We start from the raw sequence: 17,112 nt of genomic DNA, 5'->3' as shown, positions 1-17,112 counted from the left end.
GCTGAACCATCATGACCACCATGCAACACTACCTGTTGAACCATCTTGGAACATGGATGCCCTTACAAAACAGCTGGTTGCTCAGAAGGTGAAAATGGCACAGCAACAGCAACGGGCTGAGGTTCCAAGAATAGAAAGAATATTTGGAGGGAGCAGTTGAAGCACAAAGACTTGCAGCATAAGAAGAGGATCACGGCAGAAGTGATGGCTCAGGGCAAGGCAACAACTACTATTCCCAGGAAAACTCCTGAGCAGGGACCATTAACTCCAGCTGAGGATATCTGGGCATTTCTCTCTACATTTGACAGAGTACCTTTCTGTCCCAGCCCCCCCAAGACATTTACATGGGTTTAACAGCAATGTACCATTAAATTGTCCCATAGGAAGGATTTCAGGAGAGAGAGAGAAGACAGGCGAAAATCTTCTCAGGGCCTGCTCCAGCTGGACTACCTCCTCCCCCGCTGATCTTCTATCAACTGTCCTGTGGGAAGGACATCTTAGAGCCTACTCCTCCAAGTTGGCATCTCCTCCCCACACAGGATGATCTATTATCAACTGTCCCATGGGAACGATTCCAGGAGACAGTGGGGGGGGGCAAGGCAAAGACACCTATAAGCCTGCTCCAGCTGTTACCTTCACAATTTATTATTGACTGTCTTGTGGGAAGGATTCTAGGAGAGAGATATAGACAGACAAACACTACTACAGAGCCTGCTCCATCTAGACTATCATCTCCTTACCACAGGGCCATTTTACCACCAACTGTCCTGGGAACTGATGGCTTTTTACATGTTGATATATAACTGTGGTTTTAAAAAAAGTTATTTTGTTTCTTATAAACCTCCTTGGAAAGATTCGTATCCATGAAATCCAGGATATAAATAAATGTAATAAATAAGGGGAGGTCCACTGATAGAAACCTATTTTCCCTCAAGGATCAATTGTGCTGAATTTGAGGATAAGTAGATAATGTCCCTTATGAAAAGGAAAAGTGGTTTAAATGTTTTTCAAAATAAAAAGGAAATAATTCTAGTAGTCTTGCAAGTTTAATTGCAAGAAAAGTTGTGGCTGAATTTGAAGCTTATTTTAAAACTGTTTATTCCCCTTAGCCCAATTCAAAGGAATATATGCTGGCATGCACACACACAATTTCTGGACAATTCTCCTAGGTACAAAGTCAATTAGATACTCCCAAAACTATTTGGAGGAGTACTGAACTTGTACTTTCTTAAAATTAAGTTCACAGCTTTGGGTTTTCTATTGATTTCAGCAGAAAAGGTATTGAGTTGCTGGCATATATTTTTATCTCAGCTTTTTAATGACTAATTAGGTTGGTTGCTCCCATCCTGCTTCTCTCCCCAATGCAAGATATTCACTTATATAAATGAAAATGTTCACTCTGTATTTGAATATAATTACTATGAAATAAAGACTCAATTTAAGGATTAGCCAACTAGCTTTATTTTGCACAGAAGAATACTTCAATGCAGTGAATTAACAGAAGATGCAAAAGAATGAAAAGTATTGGCTCTGTGTGCCATACATCCATCATGAGAACCATCTGCAGAATTGAGTTTGAAAGCCAATTTCCAAATTTACATTGTGTTGAATCCATAAAATGGCTATAGCAGTTATAACCACAATGTTTATCAATGGAATGAGTATTAGGAGGGGTCTTACAGGAAAATCTTATCCCAGGGTATTAGTGTTCCAGCACCTGGGTTTCCAGCAGCAAAAAGAAACTCACAGGACACCTCAGAGATTTAATGGTGTATGGCAGCATGAACTCTCCTCTCACAAGCAACAGCCCATTTTATCACATGCACAAAACCTTTATTAGGCTTCAACAACATTTGTAGCTAGTTGATTTGCCATTAATTATGGTGGGATTGAGATACCAGGGATAGGAAGAGAGATGACTCACTAATAGCCCAGTTTTGCAAGTATCATTTCCCCCCCTGCTCTAAATGATTTGGAGAACAGATACATGCACATGCACACCATTTCCCATTTCCTGTGACCCATAGGAATTTTAGTTTTGTGAGAGTGATAGGCAAGGACTCTAATGAGAATTTTCAGCATCTCACTAAACTACAATTCCCCATATTACTTTGGGGAAGTCATAATTATTACAAGTTTGTACTGACTATTATAACGATCGAGCCTCCCACCAATCAGATAGCTTTGTAATTGAGTCAGGGTTCTATGATTGCAGGAATCATCTTGGATGTGTTCGTTTTCTCAGTGCTCCTGATGTCTGCTTTTGACCCTACCACACAGGAATGTGCATACTGTCCAGGTCAGATGCCAAGCTGTTTATGATGAAAGAAGCACTGTGTTGTTGTTTTTAGGTCACTGTCTAATTGTCTTTTTTAGGTCATTGCTCTCTGCAGATCATACTGTGCTTGTATTTTTATTTATTTTATTACATTAAATATCCTGCCTTTCTGCTGTCATGGAACCCAAGGCGGTGTGCATGTGATGCTTAAGAACATGAGTTAGTAAACATAAGAGGAGCCCTGCTGGATCAGGCCAAAGGCCCATCTACGCCAGCATCCTGTTCTCACAATGTCCAACCTATGGGAAGCCCACAGGAAAGCCCTGAGTGCAACTCCACTCTCCGCACTTGTGATTTCCAGCAATGGTATTCAGAGGCATACTGCCTCCAACAGTGGGGGTAGAATATAGCTAGTAGCCACTGATAAAACATAGGAAGAACATAGCAATTGTGGGTGGTAACCATTGACAGCATTATTATCCATTAATTTGTATGATCCTTTTTGAAACCATCAACATTAGTGGTCATCGCTACATCCTGATGGAGCAAATTTCATATTTTAACTATGCATCATGTGAAGTACTTTCTTTGGCCTGTTACTCACTTCTAAATATTACTTAATGCTTTGGACTTGCTTGTATTAGTATTTTTTATATCACAGAACCTAGCAAGATTAACCCCACTCACTATATTATGAAATACAGTAGCTTGCCTAAGGTGACCTGAGAGTGTGTGTTGTTGTTTTAACGCCAGATCGGTACATAATAACACCACTCTCATCCATGACTTGATTGTAGATGAAGGTGCCAATTTGGTGTGCGTTACCGAGACCTGGGTGGGTGAGCTTGGAGGAGTTGATCTAACCCAACTTTGCCTACCTGGATACTCAGTGTAGCACCAGCACAGGCTGCAGGGACAAGGGGGAGGAGTTGTTGTGGTCTACAGAACTTCCATCTCTGTCACCAGGAAACCACTCTATCTTGGAGCTGGCTGTGAGGGCCTGTACCTGGTGTTGGGCCAAGGAGACAGTAAACTAGGGTTGCTGCTGGTGTACTATCCACCCTGCTGCCCGGTAGCTTCTCTGACTGAGCTGGTGGTCATTTCGGCTGTGGCGTTGGAGGAGCCCAGAACGATAGTGCTGGGTGATTTCAATGTCCATGCGGAGGCTGCCTCTAGTGTTCTGGCTCGGGACTTCATGGCCTCCATGACAACCATGAGGCTGTCTCAAGTTGTTATTGGCCCAATACATAGGGCAGGAAACACCCTCAACTTGGTTTTTGCTCCTTTGATCCTTCACTGCAGGGGTGGTGGACAGATTAAGATGGTCCGCGCCCAGAGCCTAATGGAATCCACTAGATTCCTGAATGCCCTGGGGAAGTTCCCAGTAGATAGAGCAGGTGACCCTGTTGAAGCCCTTGTCACACTGTGGAACAGCGAGGTGCATCAGGCTCTCGACACGGTTGCCCCCGAGCGCCCTCTCCGGCACTGCACCTTGGTACACCAGTGAGCTAAGGGCAATGAAACAGGCTGGATGACAGCTAGAGCGCAAGTGGCAAAATACATGCTGTGAGGCTGATCGGACACAAGTAAAACATCATAACCATGCCTACTGTGTGGCGGTGAGGGCGGCAAAGAAGGCCCACTTCTCTGACTCCATCGCATCCTCAAGTAGCTGCCCAGTGGAGCTTTTCCGTATTGTCAGGGGTCTGTTGACATCAACTCCAGGAAATGGTGTCTTAGACCCTTCAGAGGCACACAGTGAATTGTTTGCAAAGCACTTTGAGGGTAAAGTTGCTTGCCTCCGTAGCAGTCTTGATGTCCCATCCACATCTAATTGTAGTCCCCAGTGAGGTGTCCAGTGCAACGTCTGCTGCAACTTCTTGGGAACGGTTTCAGTTGATGCGGCCTGATGACGTGGACAAGGTGCTTGCGATGATGTGGCCAGCAACGTGTCCTCTTATTGCCCTTCTTGGCTTATTAAAGCTTGCTGAGGGGGTCTGAACGAGTGGATCCAGGGTGTGGTCAATGCATCACTGCGAGAGGGAGTGTTTCCAGCTGCCTTGAAAGACGCGGTGATCCGACCACTCCTGAAAAAGCCCAGCCTGGACCCATCAGTTTGTGACAACTACCGACCGGTTGCAAATACCCCCTTTTCAGGGAAGGTTATTGAGAGGGTTGTGGCGCAGCAACTGCAAGTACTCTTGGATGAAACAGATTATCTTGACCCATTCCATTCTGGGTTCAGGCCTGGTTATGGGACTGAATTGGCCTTGGTCGCCCTGATGGATGAAGAGAGAAGGACAGGGAGAGTGCGACCCTGTTATTCTTACTTGATCTCTCAGCGGCTTTTGATACCATCGACCATGGTATCCTTCTAGGCCGACTTGGTGAGATGGGCATTGGAGGCACTATTTTACAGTGGTTCTGATCCTATGTCCAGGGTCGTTCTCAGAGAATAGCATTGGGTGACTGTCTTTCGGCCCCCTGGCAGCTGTGCTGTGGGGTGCCGCAGGGTACCATCTTGTCCCCCATGCTGTTTTAACATCTACATGAAGCTCTTGGGAGCAATCATCAGGAGCTTTGGCGCGAGGTGTCAGCAGTATGCTGATGATACCCAGCTCTATTTCTCCATAACATCTGAATCGGGAGAGGCTGTGCAAACCCTGGATCGCTGTCTGGACTTGGTGGTGGGCTGGATGAGGGCCAATAAACTGAGTCTGAATCCTAGCAAGATGGAAGAGCTGTGGGTTGGTGGTTCCCGAGTTGAGATAATTGGTCAGTTGCCTGTTTTGGACGGGGTCATACTCCCTCTGAAAGATCAGGTCTGTAGCCTGGGGGTAGTCTTGGATCCATCTTTGTCGCTAGAGGCCCAGGTGACCTCCGTGGCTAGGAGTGCCTTTTACCAGCATCAGCTGGTGAAACAGCTGCAGCCGTTTCTGGACTGGGATAGCCTGACCACTGTTGTCCACGCACTGGTAACCTCCAGGCCAGATTACTGTAATGTACTCTGTGGGGCTGCCCTTGAGGTTGGTCCAGAAGCTGCAGCTGGTGCAAAATGCGGCGGTGAGACTACTCACTGGGGCAGGGGATCGCCAACATGTCACCCCACTGCTGAAAGAATTGCACTGGCTGCCCATTTGCTACCAGTCCAAGTTCAAGGTTCTAGTTTTGGTGTACAAAGCCCTATACAGCTTGGGACCAGGATACCTGAAAGACTGTCTTACCCCTTATATACCCAGTCAATCACTGCGCTCTGCAGGTGAGGGCCTCCTGCAGATACCATCTTATCAGGAGGTTCATTCTGCACAATATAGGAAACGGACCTTTAGTGTGGCAGCACCTACCCTGTGGAATTCCTTCCTTTTGAATATTAGGCAGGCGTCATCTCTGCTATCTTTTCAGCGCCTTTTGAAGACTTTCCTCTTTCAACAAGCCTTTTAGGTTGAGACCTATCCCAGGCTGCATCTGTGTTAGAATTGCTTAATATGTTTTTTAATCATGTTTTAACCCTTTTTTAAAGTTATTTTTTTAAATGTTTTTAACGCTGTTTGGTTTTAATGTATTTTAAGATCTGTTTTTATGATGTTTTAAGGTGTTTTTAGCACTTTGTTTGCCGCCCTGGGCTTCTGCTGGGAAGAAGGGCGGGATACAAATTAAATAATAAATAAATAAATAGTAACATATGTGGTTGTACATTTTATTTATTTATATATTTGATTTATATCCTACCCTTCCTTCCAGTAGGAGCCCAGGGCAGCATGCATTAACACTGTTGCCAGACGTAGCTGTTATGTCACCTGGTTGTTGCTGACCTATGCAGGCACTTCTCTTGCTGGATCCGAATAAATATTTACAATTCCTGCAGTCACATAAAACATAAAGGGAAAGGATAAGAAACAGTGAATCGAAATAAAGAGCAGAAGAAGTGCAACAAACCAAACTATGGTACTGGAGATGTAGAGAATACGTTAACCAGATACAGAGGGAAAGTGAGAGTGGAATATAAGGTAATCCTACTAGCTCTGTCAATCTTTTTCATAAAATTGTTAAGGTTTTCAGCAGTGCTACTAATATACAGAATGGAAGAGGTGGCTTAAGAAAGAAGTCAGAGTGAAGTTATTAGAGGAAGCATGACCTGAATAGGGAATGGCAGATGTGAAAAGAGGTGGCCTGAGGGAGAAAGTGAGCAGATGAGAAATCAGAAGGATTACTGTTGAAGTCCCCAAAGATGGGAGTGACTGAGAGTACAAGAACAAGCAAATCAAGCCTTAAAGTTAGAAAGAAAAGAGGTGTCAATGTCAGGAAGGAAAAATAAGGGGGGGGGAAAATAAGTGACTCATTAGATATTTGGGAGTTTCATGTATTAAGTTACAAAGTAAAGGAATGTGCAATGTGTGCATCACATAGCTATTTTCTTAGAAAGCTTACAAAGATTTGTAGGATGAGGCACTTGCAGCCCTATCCTAAACATGTTTACTAAGAAATAAATCCCAATGGATTCAATGGGGCTTGTTTCCAAATAAACACACTTAGGATTGTATAATTGAATTAGGAGCAGAAGAGCTAGAAAACACTCGTCACCAGTGGATCTATGGAACCGCTTTCAACCACTCAAGGATGAGACTGGAGGACAGCCTGTGGTGGAGGAATTACAGGAGACCCTGTGCGACAACGAGCAAGAGACGCTCAATCAAGCAGGGGCAATGAAACCACACCCCACAACAAGAAGGGAAGAGCACTAGTAGTGGGAGACTCCCTACTGCGTGGGACCAAAACCCATGTATGCCGAGAAGATCCGTGGACTTGCCAGGTATGCTGTCTACCAGAAGGACGGGTTAGAGATGTGACGGAAAAGTTGCCATCACTCATCAAGCCCACCAACAGGTATCCCTTTCTCTTCATGTGCAGAGCATGGGAAACAAGCAGGATGAACTTGAACTCTTAATACGGGAGGGTAATTACGACTTGATAGGTATAACAAACTTGGTGGGATGACTCTCATGACTGGAATACAGCAACTGAAGGATATAACTTGTTCAAAAAGAATAGAAGGAATAAAAAAGGGAGGTGGAGTTGTGCTATATGTTAAAAATATATATCTCTGCACAGAAATACAGGAAGATGAGCTTGGTAGCTCCACCAAGAGTATCTGGATTAAAATTAATGGGGCAAGTAATAAAAGGAATGTGGTGCTTGGAGTCTACTACCGACCACCCAATCAAGGAGAAGACGAGAATGTAACTTTTGAATAGCAAATTGCCAATGTTTCGAGGAGGCATGATGTAGTAGTAATGGAGAACTTCAATTATCCCAATATCTGTTTGGAGACAAATTCTGCCAAACATGGCCCCTCCAAGAAATTTCTGACTTGTGTTGGAGATAACTTTCTCCTACAGAAAGTGGAGGAAGCAACCAGAGGATCCGCTATCCTGGACTTGATTCTAACCAATAGAGATGATTTGGTAGATGAAGTGGCAGTTACGGGAACTCTGGGGAAAGGGACCACACCATGAATTCTTGATTTTAACAGAAGGAAAAGCTGAGAGTAGCCATACACTCACCCTGGACTTCAGGAAAGCTGATTTTAATAAACTCAGAACAATTGTAAGTACAGTTCCATGGCAAGCGACCCTAATGAGAAAAGGAATCCAAGATGGGTGGGAGTTTCTAAAAAAGTAAATTCTGAAAGCACAGTGACAAGCAATTCCAACAAGGAAAAAGGGGGGGGAAACAGCAGAAGAAGCCAATGTGGCTTCACAAGAAGCTTAGAGATGACCTGAAAATAGAAAAAGACACTTACAAGAAGTGGAAAGAAGGCAAGGACACAAAAGAAGAGCACAGGCAGGTAACACGGAATTGCAGGGATGGTGTCAGGAAGGCTAAAGTTGAGAATGAGCTGAGGTTAACAAGGGATGCTAAAAGCAACAAAAAAGCTTAATTCAGGTACGTCCATAGTAAAGGACAGAGAAAATAAATGGTGGCACAGCTACTCAATGAGGATGGCAAAATGATAACTGAGGACAAAGAAAAGTGCTCAATTCATACTTTGGCTCAGTCTTCTCCCAAAAAAGGGTGTCTGACTCTCCCAGGAAACATGAAGTAGAAGGGGCAGGATCAGAGCTTAAGATTGATAGACAAACAGTCCAGGAATCAGCAGAGCCCAATAAACTGCATCCTAGAGTATTGAAGGAACTGGCTGAAGAACTCTCAGAACAGCTGTCTATTATCTTTGCGAAATCATGGAGGACTGGTGAAGTGCCGGGTGACTGGAGGACAGCTAATGTTGTCCCTATCTTCAAAAAAGACAAAAAAGAGGAACCGAGGAACTACAGACGAGTCAGCCTAACATCAATCCCTGGAAAAACTCTGGAGCAGATTATAAAGCAGTCAATCTGTAAGCATCTTGAAAACAATGCAGTGATTACTAGGAGCCAACATGGATTTATGAAGAACAAATCCTGCCAAACTAATCTTATCTCATTTTTTGACCAGGTAACCTCCCTTGTAGACTGTGGGAATGCTGTGGACATAATATACCTCGACTTCAGCAAAACTTTTGCCAAAGTGCCCCATGATATTCTGATTAGCAAGCTAGCTAAATGTGGGCTGGATGGAACAACTATCAGGTGGATCCACAGTTGGCTTCAGAATTATACTCAGAGTGCTTATCAATGGTTCCTTCTCAAACTGGGGGGAAGTAACGAGTGGGGTACTTGGATGAGAAGGTACAGAGCATGCTTATCAAATTTGCAGATGATACAAAATTGGGGGGGGGGCAAAGCTAATACCATGGACGACAGAAACCAAATTCAAAGGGACCTTGATAGGCTGGAGCATTGGGCTGAAAACAACAAAATGAAATTCAACAGGGATAAATGCAAAGTTCTGCACTTAGGAAAAAGAAACCAAATGCACAGTTACAAGATGGGGGATACTTGGCTCAGCAATACAACATGTGAGAAGGATCTTGGAATTGTCGTTGATCACAAGCTGAATATGAGCCAACAGTGTGATGTGGCTGCAAAAAAGGCAAATGCTATATTAGGCTACATTAACAGAAGTATAGTTTGCAAACCGTGTGAAGTATTAGTTCCCCTCTATTCAGCACTGCCTAGGCCTCATCTTGAGTACTGTGTCCAGTTCTGGTCTCTGCACTTCAAGAAGGATGCAGACAAACTGGAACAGGTTCAGAGGAGGGCAACAAGGAGGATCAGGGGACTGGAAACAAAGCCCTATGAGGAGAGACTGAAAGAACTGGGCATGTTTAGCCTGGAGAAGAGAAGACTGAGGGGAGATATGATTGCACTCTTCAAGTACATAGAAGGTTGCCACACAGAGGAAGGCCGGGATCTCTTATCGATCGTCCCAGACAGGGCCAGCATAACACAGTAAGCAAGGTAAGCGTGGCAGGAGGGTGCAACGCTTGCGGGGTGCCAGAGGCGCCCCTAAGCCTGGAAATTTTTTTAAAAGCCTGGAAAAACGTTCTTCTCACGCTCCCTCCCTCGCTTCTGCCTCTCCGCTCGGTCACTCTAGCTCCGCCAGCCCCCTCCGGCAGCTCCTGACATCAGCTTCGCCTCCTCCGGGGTCTGCTGAAGGCGAATCAGACGGGGAGCGGAATGGCAGAGGCACCTCATCCCAGCCCTAGCAAAGCATCCCCTCAGCAGCCGTCTGCAGCCTTGGGGCGTGCGGGTCTCTCTGTGTTTCTCACTTGGCAGAGGCTACTTGCTGGCCGGTTTGTGCTTTGCGTGTAGGCAGGGATGGAGGCGACATCAGGAGAGAAGGGATCGGGAAGGTTATGGGGGGGAGGGAAGAGACCTGTACCTTGGGGATATTGGGGGCAGGGTATTGAGTTGGAAAAGGTTCAGATAAGGACAACCAAAACAATCAAGGGGACGGAGGGACTCCCCTGTGAGGAAAGGTTGCAGCATTGGGGGCTTTTTAGTTCAAAGAAAAGGTCAGTAAGAGGTGACATGATAGACATGTATAAAATTATGCATGGCATAGAGAAGGGGAAGTTTTTCTGCCTCTCTCATAAAACTAGAACTTGTGGACATCCAAAGAAGCTGAATGTTGGAAGATTCAGGACCAGTAGTGTAGTGGCATATTCAAAGGTGTGGGGTCTCTTCATGTTAGTCACAATCACGCTCCCCCCCTTTTTTTTTGCTGCTGGGTTGAGAGTGACATCCTTGTTAACACCTTCTCCCACAACAACAGAAGTTCCTAGGAGCCAATAAGCAAGAAAGAGTGTTAGCTACTGAGAAGAGTGTTCTCAGTGGCTGACTTACCACCTTTCACTGATTGGCTCCAATCAGCAGTAAAGGGCAAGGAAGCATTTTAGAAGACTCTTCTCACTGGCTAACACATTCCACTTTCAAGTTGATTGGCTCATAGGATGCTGGAGACACAGGGACCCTGCTAGGAGCCTGCTCCCCCCAAAATAAGGGGTCTAAGACTCCCTGAGACCCTGGACAACTACACTCCTGTTTAGGACAGAAAAAAGAAAGTATTTCTACACACAGAGCATAGTTAAACTATGGCATTTACTCCCACAGGAGGCAGTGATGGCCACCAACTTGGATGGCTTTAAAAGAGGATTAGACAAATACATGGAGGATAAGGCTACTTATGGCTACTTGCCATGGTGGCTATGTTCTGCCTCCATGGCCAGAGGCAGTATGCTTCTGAATAGAGTTGCTGGAAATAGCAGGAGGGGAGAGTGCTGTTGAACTCGGGTCCTGCTTGTGGGCTTCCTATGGGAATCTGGTTGGCCACTGTGAAAACAGGATGCTGGATTAGATGGGCCACTGGCCTGATCCAACAGGGCTCGGTTCTTATGTTCTCTCTATGTGTGGCTTTGCTGACTTAAATTGCTCCCACCCACCTGAAGCTACTACAAGCAGCAGAAGGCGGATGGTGGTGGTAGACAAGTACCTGTAGTTTATTTGCCTCCCCGCCCCCATTAATAGGTTTAACAGAAAACCTGTCGACATAACCATCATCCAAGTCTATGCTCCAACAGCATAACACAGAAGAAGAGGAATTGGAGAGATTTTATGCAGAAGTACAGGAAGAAATTGATCACACACCAAAACAAGATGTGCTGATAATCATGGGGGACTGGAAAGGAAAAGTAGACAAGAATTAGAAATTGTGGGAAAATGGGGCTTAGGAGATAGAAATGAGGCAGGAGAAACATTTATTGAGTTCTGTGAAGCCAATAATTTGTTTCCTGCAAACACCTTTTTGATCAACCAAAAAGACAACCGTACATGTGAACACCAAATGGTCAATATGGGAATCAAATTGATTATATAATTGGGAGCAGAAGATGGAGAAGTTCCATACTTTCTGCAAAAACAAGACCAGGAGCAGACTGTGGTACAGATCATGAACTGGTCATATCAAACATCAGAGTACAGCTAAAGAAGAAGAACAAAGCAATCATAATGCCAAAATACAATTTAAATAACATCCCAGAAGAATATAACAATCAAATAAAGAACAGATTTGAGGCTTTAAACTTAGTTGACAGAGAACCAGAAGAACTACGGAGTGAAGTCAGAGACATCATCAGGGAAGAATGCAAAAAGACAATACCTCTCGTTAAAAAGAGAGAAAACCTCAATGGATGACTGCAGAAACTCTTAAAATGGTTAAAGAGAGAAGGAAAGCAAAAGCAAAAGGAGATAGAAACACAGTCAGAACCCTAAATGCAACAATACAGTGACTAGTACATAGGGACAAAGAGAACTATTACAATACATTACTATACAATACAATATGTATATGTATACAATACAACACATTACATTACATTACTATTACATTACATTACTATTACATTACATTACATTACTATTACATATACATATACATGCCCCTTCTATGATGAGCTTCCGCCGGGCCTTGAAGACCTGGCTCTTCAGGCAGGCTTTTGGGGTGGGTTAGGTTTTTATTGTTATGGTTTTAAATGTTAATGTTTTAATGTATTGTTTTTATCTTGTACGTCGCCCAGAGTGGCTGGACATCCAGCCAGATGGGCGACTAATAAATTTAATATTATTATACTATTACAATATTACTGTACAGAAATAGAAGAGGACAACAAAAAGGGAAGAACAAGAGCCCTATTCCAAAAGATTAGAGAAATGAAAGGGAAATTTAAACCAAGAGTAGGGATGTTGAACAATCAACAAGGGAACACACTGACCGACCAAGATAAAATAAAAGGAAGATGGAAGCAATACACTGAAGAACTCTATAAAAGAGATGCAAGGATGACAGATTCACTCACAGAGGAACCGTACGATGAAGAACCAGAAATTTTAGAATGTGAGTTTAAAGCTGCTCTTAAAATACTTGGAAGAAACAAATCACCAGGAATAGATGGCATACCAATAGAGTTGCTACAAGTTACTGAGTCTGAATCTGTCCAAATTTTGACAAAAAATTGTCAACAAATATAGAAAACTAAACAATGGTCCACAGACTGGAAGCACTCAATATACATCCCAATTCCAAAGAAAGGGGATCCCAGGGAATGCAGTAATTATTGAAGTATTGCCTTAATAGCCCATGCAAGTAAAGTAATGCTCCAGATTCTACAACAAACGCTCTTACCATATATGGAGCGACAAATGCCAGATGTCCAAGCTGGACTCAGAATGGGAAGAGGTATCAGAGATCATATCGCAAACATACATTGGAAAATGGAATGGACCAAAGAATTTCAGAAGAAAGTCACCCTGGGCCTTATAAATTACAGCAAAGCCTTTGACTGTGTAGATCACAAAAAACTATGGAATGCTTTAAAAGAAACAGGGGTGCCACAGCATCTGTTTGTCCTGATGCGCAACCTATATTCTGGACAAGAGGCTACTGTAAGGACAAAATATGGAGAAACCCATTGGTTCTCAATAGGAAAGGGTGTGAATATGATGTGTGTTCCCAATTAAACATTAGTGAACTAATTCATAAGTTTGCCAATGAATGAAGATTCATAAGTTCGCAAACATGAAAGCATGTACGGCTAAATTCATGTAGCTATGTATCTTTTTGCTAAATAAAGGCAATACAAAAAGGTCATTTTCTTTTTACGTTATTTTACTATTCACACAAAACATTTTCCTACTCCATAATGATTTTCTTATTTGTCCTTATTTGCCTTGTTACATTTTTATAACATATGAATTGAAAAATGAACAAAAAAAATTATAAAAGGTAAGGGCGCCGATTTATAATTTGCAGGGGGGCACCGAACACGCCAGCACCGGCTCTGGTCCCAGAGTGCAGGACACGGAATAATGGGCTCAAGTTGCAGGAAGCCAGATTTCAACTGAACATCAGGAAAAACTTCCTAACTGTTAGAGCCATATGGCAATGGAACCAATTACCTAGAGAGGTAGTGGGCTCGCCGACACTGGAGGCATTCAAGAGACAGCTGGACAGCCATCTGTCGGGAATGCTTTGATTTGGATTCCTGCATTGAGCAGGCGGTTGGACTTGATGGCCTTATAGGCCCCTTCCAACTCTACTATTCTATGATTCTATGAATCATGGACAGAAGCTTCCATCTGATAAACTCCTCAACATAAGCATTCAGACAATCAAATAACCAGCACCATGTTAACACGGAAACTGCCATATTTGTTTTCTTTCCTCAGCTTGTGAAAGATAACATGATTGCCACAACTGTGCCGCTGAATAGCAGTTTTGCACAAGAAAATTAATTATGTGAAAAAAATGGATAAATTGTGGCACATTAAGCCATTTGAACTATCACATTTTCTGGATTTCACACTGAATTTGTCAGAAATGCAGACAGTTTTGAACCTCATTGAATGACCATTCAACACATCTATTTAATCTTTATTGTGATGAAATGTCTCAATTGCAGCAGATGTTGATGAGGCCATCTGGAAGTAGTAGTGACAGGACAAATAAGTAAAATGTAGTTCTTTTTTACTGCTCCCCAAAGAGCCTTAACTAAAATGTCCTTTTAATTTGAAAGCATCTGGAGCTATTTATCACAAACAATTTAACAATGCTTCTGGCTGAGTTATGGGAAAAAACAAAACAAAGTTAACTACATAAGGTTATAGAGCCCACTGCAGAAAATAAGGAACCTAAGTTAATTGTGGATTTTGATTCTTTGTTACACTTATTAGCATGTTTAAAGTTAAATGTCTAAGTGGCAGTTTCTCAAATAGCATGACTGATGCACTGTTCTGCCAAACTCTGTCCCCCCAAATTCCCTCTAAAGACCACAAAGCCATAGCCAAGACACTTTCTCCTGCCCCCCATTATTAAATTTCTGCTTACCTTAGAGGCCTTGGAATTGTTTTTCTCAATCCCATGGGCTAACCCATCACCTTTCTGTACAGCCAATCACAAAGCATCACTATGCAAGGAGGTCTCCTCCTCTTGTTTCTAGACCAGGGTGGGTGTGTTTTTTTTAAACTACATTTTACCAGTGCTGTCAGATCCTAAGCTCAGCCAGATTTCCTTCCCATCCCTTCCTCTTGATTTGCAACACTCAGAATTCCAAATGTGCGCACTGGCCAAAAAAGGTTGGCAGCTAACCTAAGTCTTTAGATCACAGACTCTTGACCAGGAGCTCCTCAGATTAATATTTTGAGCACATCTACCAGCTGAGCTCCATGCTGGATCCTGTATAGCAGGGGTCAGTGGACCACCAGTGGTCCCCAAGCTTCACTCAGGTGGTCCATGACATGTCTGTATTACATATTCATATTACTTTTTAATTGTATTTTTATAGCTTTTATTGTATTTTATGTCACATTAAATATTTATATGACTTTTTAATTGCATTTTTATAGCTTTTGTTGTATTTTATTGTATTACAATTTGAATTCTACGGAATGCAAATTGTAATGTAATTTAGGAAATAAAAGATGCAACAAAATGTAATTAAAAATTATACAGCATCTAGCACGGCACATTACGGTTGCTACAACAAGGAGAAAAACCATAAAGTGGTTCCATGAAGACCATCAGCAATTTTCAAGTGGTCCATGGGGAAAAATATTTGGGAAACACTGTTGTCTAGTCTACACTGCTCAGCCCAGCAAAGCATTGTAAAGGGAAGTAGTCCTATGGAGCTAGCCATAGCTTTTTAGGGAGCAAATTAAGTAGAACCCTTGACAATTTCAAGGAGCTTCTTTGTCTAGAGACAAATTATCAAAAATCTCAGGACCACTTCTTAGGAGATAAATTTGTATTCTGTACTCAAGTATAACATATATGCATACAGTATTGGTTACTTCAGAGTGGATGCTACAGACATTGTGACTAAGAACTGAGTAGTGGTCCATGGAGGTACCTAGCCCTGAGAAATTTACCCTACTTGTCCCTGAAAGTGTACAAACTGAAGCAACTTTCTAGACTACATGGCAACAGCAGGATTGCCAATTTTGTTAACTGGCTCTGCTCCAGTAAATTTAGCAGTAGCCTGATATTAAAAAAATAAGCCAGTGTAGTCCTATGCACTTAGGAGTAAATCCTTTAAGTAGGACTCAGTTGTAAATATACAAGCAGAAGCTTAGGCTGGAAGTTTTTCCCACCGCTGATATAGCCATGCCATGAATAGCTTCACCTCTTTAATTTCTTCATGTCAGATTGCTGTCATATATGACGCTTTGCGCAGAAAACTTCAAGCCATGGATTGAGAAAAAGAATCAGGAGAGCACTCAATGCATGATCCCCATTCTTCCTTTGCAACCAAATGTCATTACTTTTTGATTCTGGTGCCTTTTTCTGTAGGGCAGAATGGAAAGGAGGTAATTCTCAGCTATACCTACTGCAAGGTTACTTATAATGCAAATTATTTTTATTCATTTCAAGCAGATATTAATCAAATCACCCAGTTCTGGATCAGCCAAAGGTTAGCTATGGTTCTAGCTTACAATTTGTAACCATCATACTTTATGCACTTTATGAAAAACTAATTATTTTATGAGTAGTTAGCTCTCTATTAGCCACATTAGAAATTTTGCTTTCAACCTTTGGAGAGTACTGCATAAAGAGTCTGTTCCCCTTTTTGGATGTTTAGGATTTATGAAAGTGTATCCTCAGTTTTGGGGAATTAAAGATGTTCTTGAATATTCAAACTCATTGGTAGTAAATCTCCTCTTCCTTGATATTTGATAAGCTATAAAAAAGAAACATTCAAATTTGGGGGTGGGGTTAAGGTACACTGCAATCCCGTACAAATTTAAGAAAGTCCCATTACACTCCATGGGACTTACCTCTGAGTAGATATGTATAGGATTGCACTGTAAGTTTGCAGAAAATGAAGAGATTAAAATGGAAGATTTTTTTAAAATTCTCAGATCAAAATTAACATGTTGAAACCTTTAATGAGAAGTTTGTGAAGAACAAGAAAAATAGTATGAAATGTGTGTGTTCTCTTTTCTCCATTCAAAATTAAATATTCTGCAGATCTGGTATTTTCCTATTATCAGGAGATGGAATTCAGGTATATGTATTATTCAACATCATCATTATCTAAAAGGGGCAGATATTAATATGCAATAAACACCTCAAATATAGCTGAGAATTAGCTTTCTTTCCATTCTGCCTTTCAAAGACTTCTGTGTAATCTGAAAGGGTGCACCAGGAGAACCTGGCTCATCTATCTGCAATGACGCATGGCATAAGAGAATGAAAACAAAATTCAAATGAAGTCAGGAGGTGACAAAACTATGTCAGAACCAAAGGCCTAGGTGATAAATATGTTTGGAAGGGGCGAAAGCAAGTGAAGGTTAATTAAACAATATCTGACAGCTCAATTTCATATGCAGCACATATCGAAC

The 17,112-nt window shown here is 42.4% G+C and overlaps 1 protein-coding gene across 8 annotated transcripts in view; it reads right to left on the bottom strand.

Moving 5' to 3' along the window:
- Positions 1 to 17,112, bottom strand: part of LOC133385083 (uncharacterized) — an 80,870-nt gene that overhangs the window by 58,795 nt on the left and 4,963 nt on the right. For 6 of the 8 annotated variants that reach the window (XM_061627364.1, XM_061627372.1, XM_061627367.1 and 3 more), the window contains exon 3: positions 6,008 to 6,137. The exons of 1 other annotated variant lie outside the window; for it this stretch is intronic. The gene's annotated coding sequence lies outside the window, so the exon portion shown is untranslated. The remainder of the gene's footprint in view (positions 1 to 6,007; positions 6,138 to 17,112) is intronic. One more of the 8 variants, XM_061627371.1, reaches the window with a different exon arrangement.

Source organism: Rhineura floridana, chromosome 5, assembly GCF_030035675.1.
Source record: "Rhineura floridana isolate rRhiFlo1 chromosome 5, rRhiFlo1.hap2, whole genome shotgun sequence".
Classification (NCBI taxonomy): domain Eukaryota; kingdom Metazoa; phylum Chordata; class Lepidosauria; order Squamata; family Rhineuridae; genus Rhineura; species Rhineura floridana.
The sequence above is the reverse complement of the archived record's forward strand: the minus strand, read 5'-3'. Positions and strand labels throughout refer to the sequence as shown.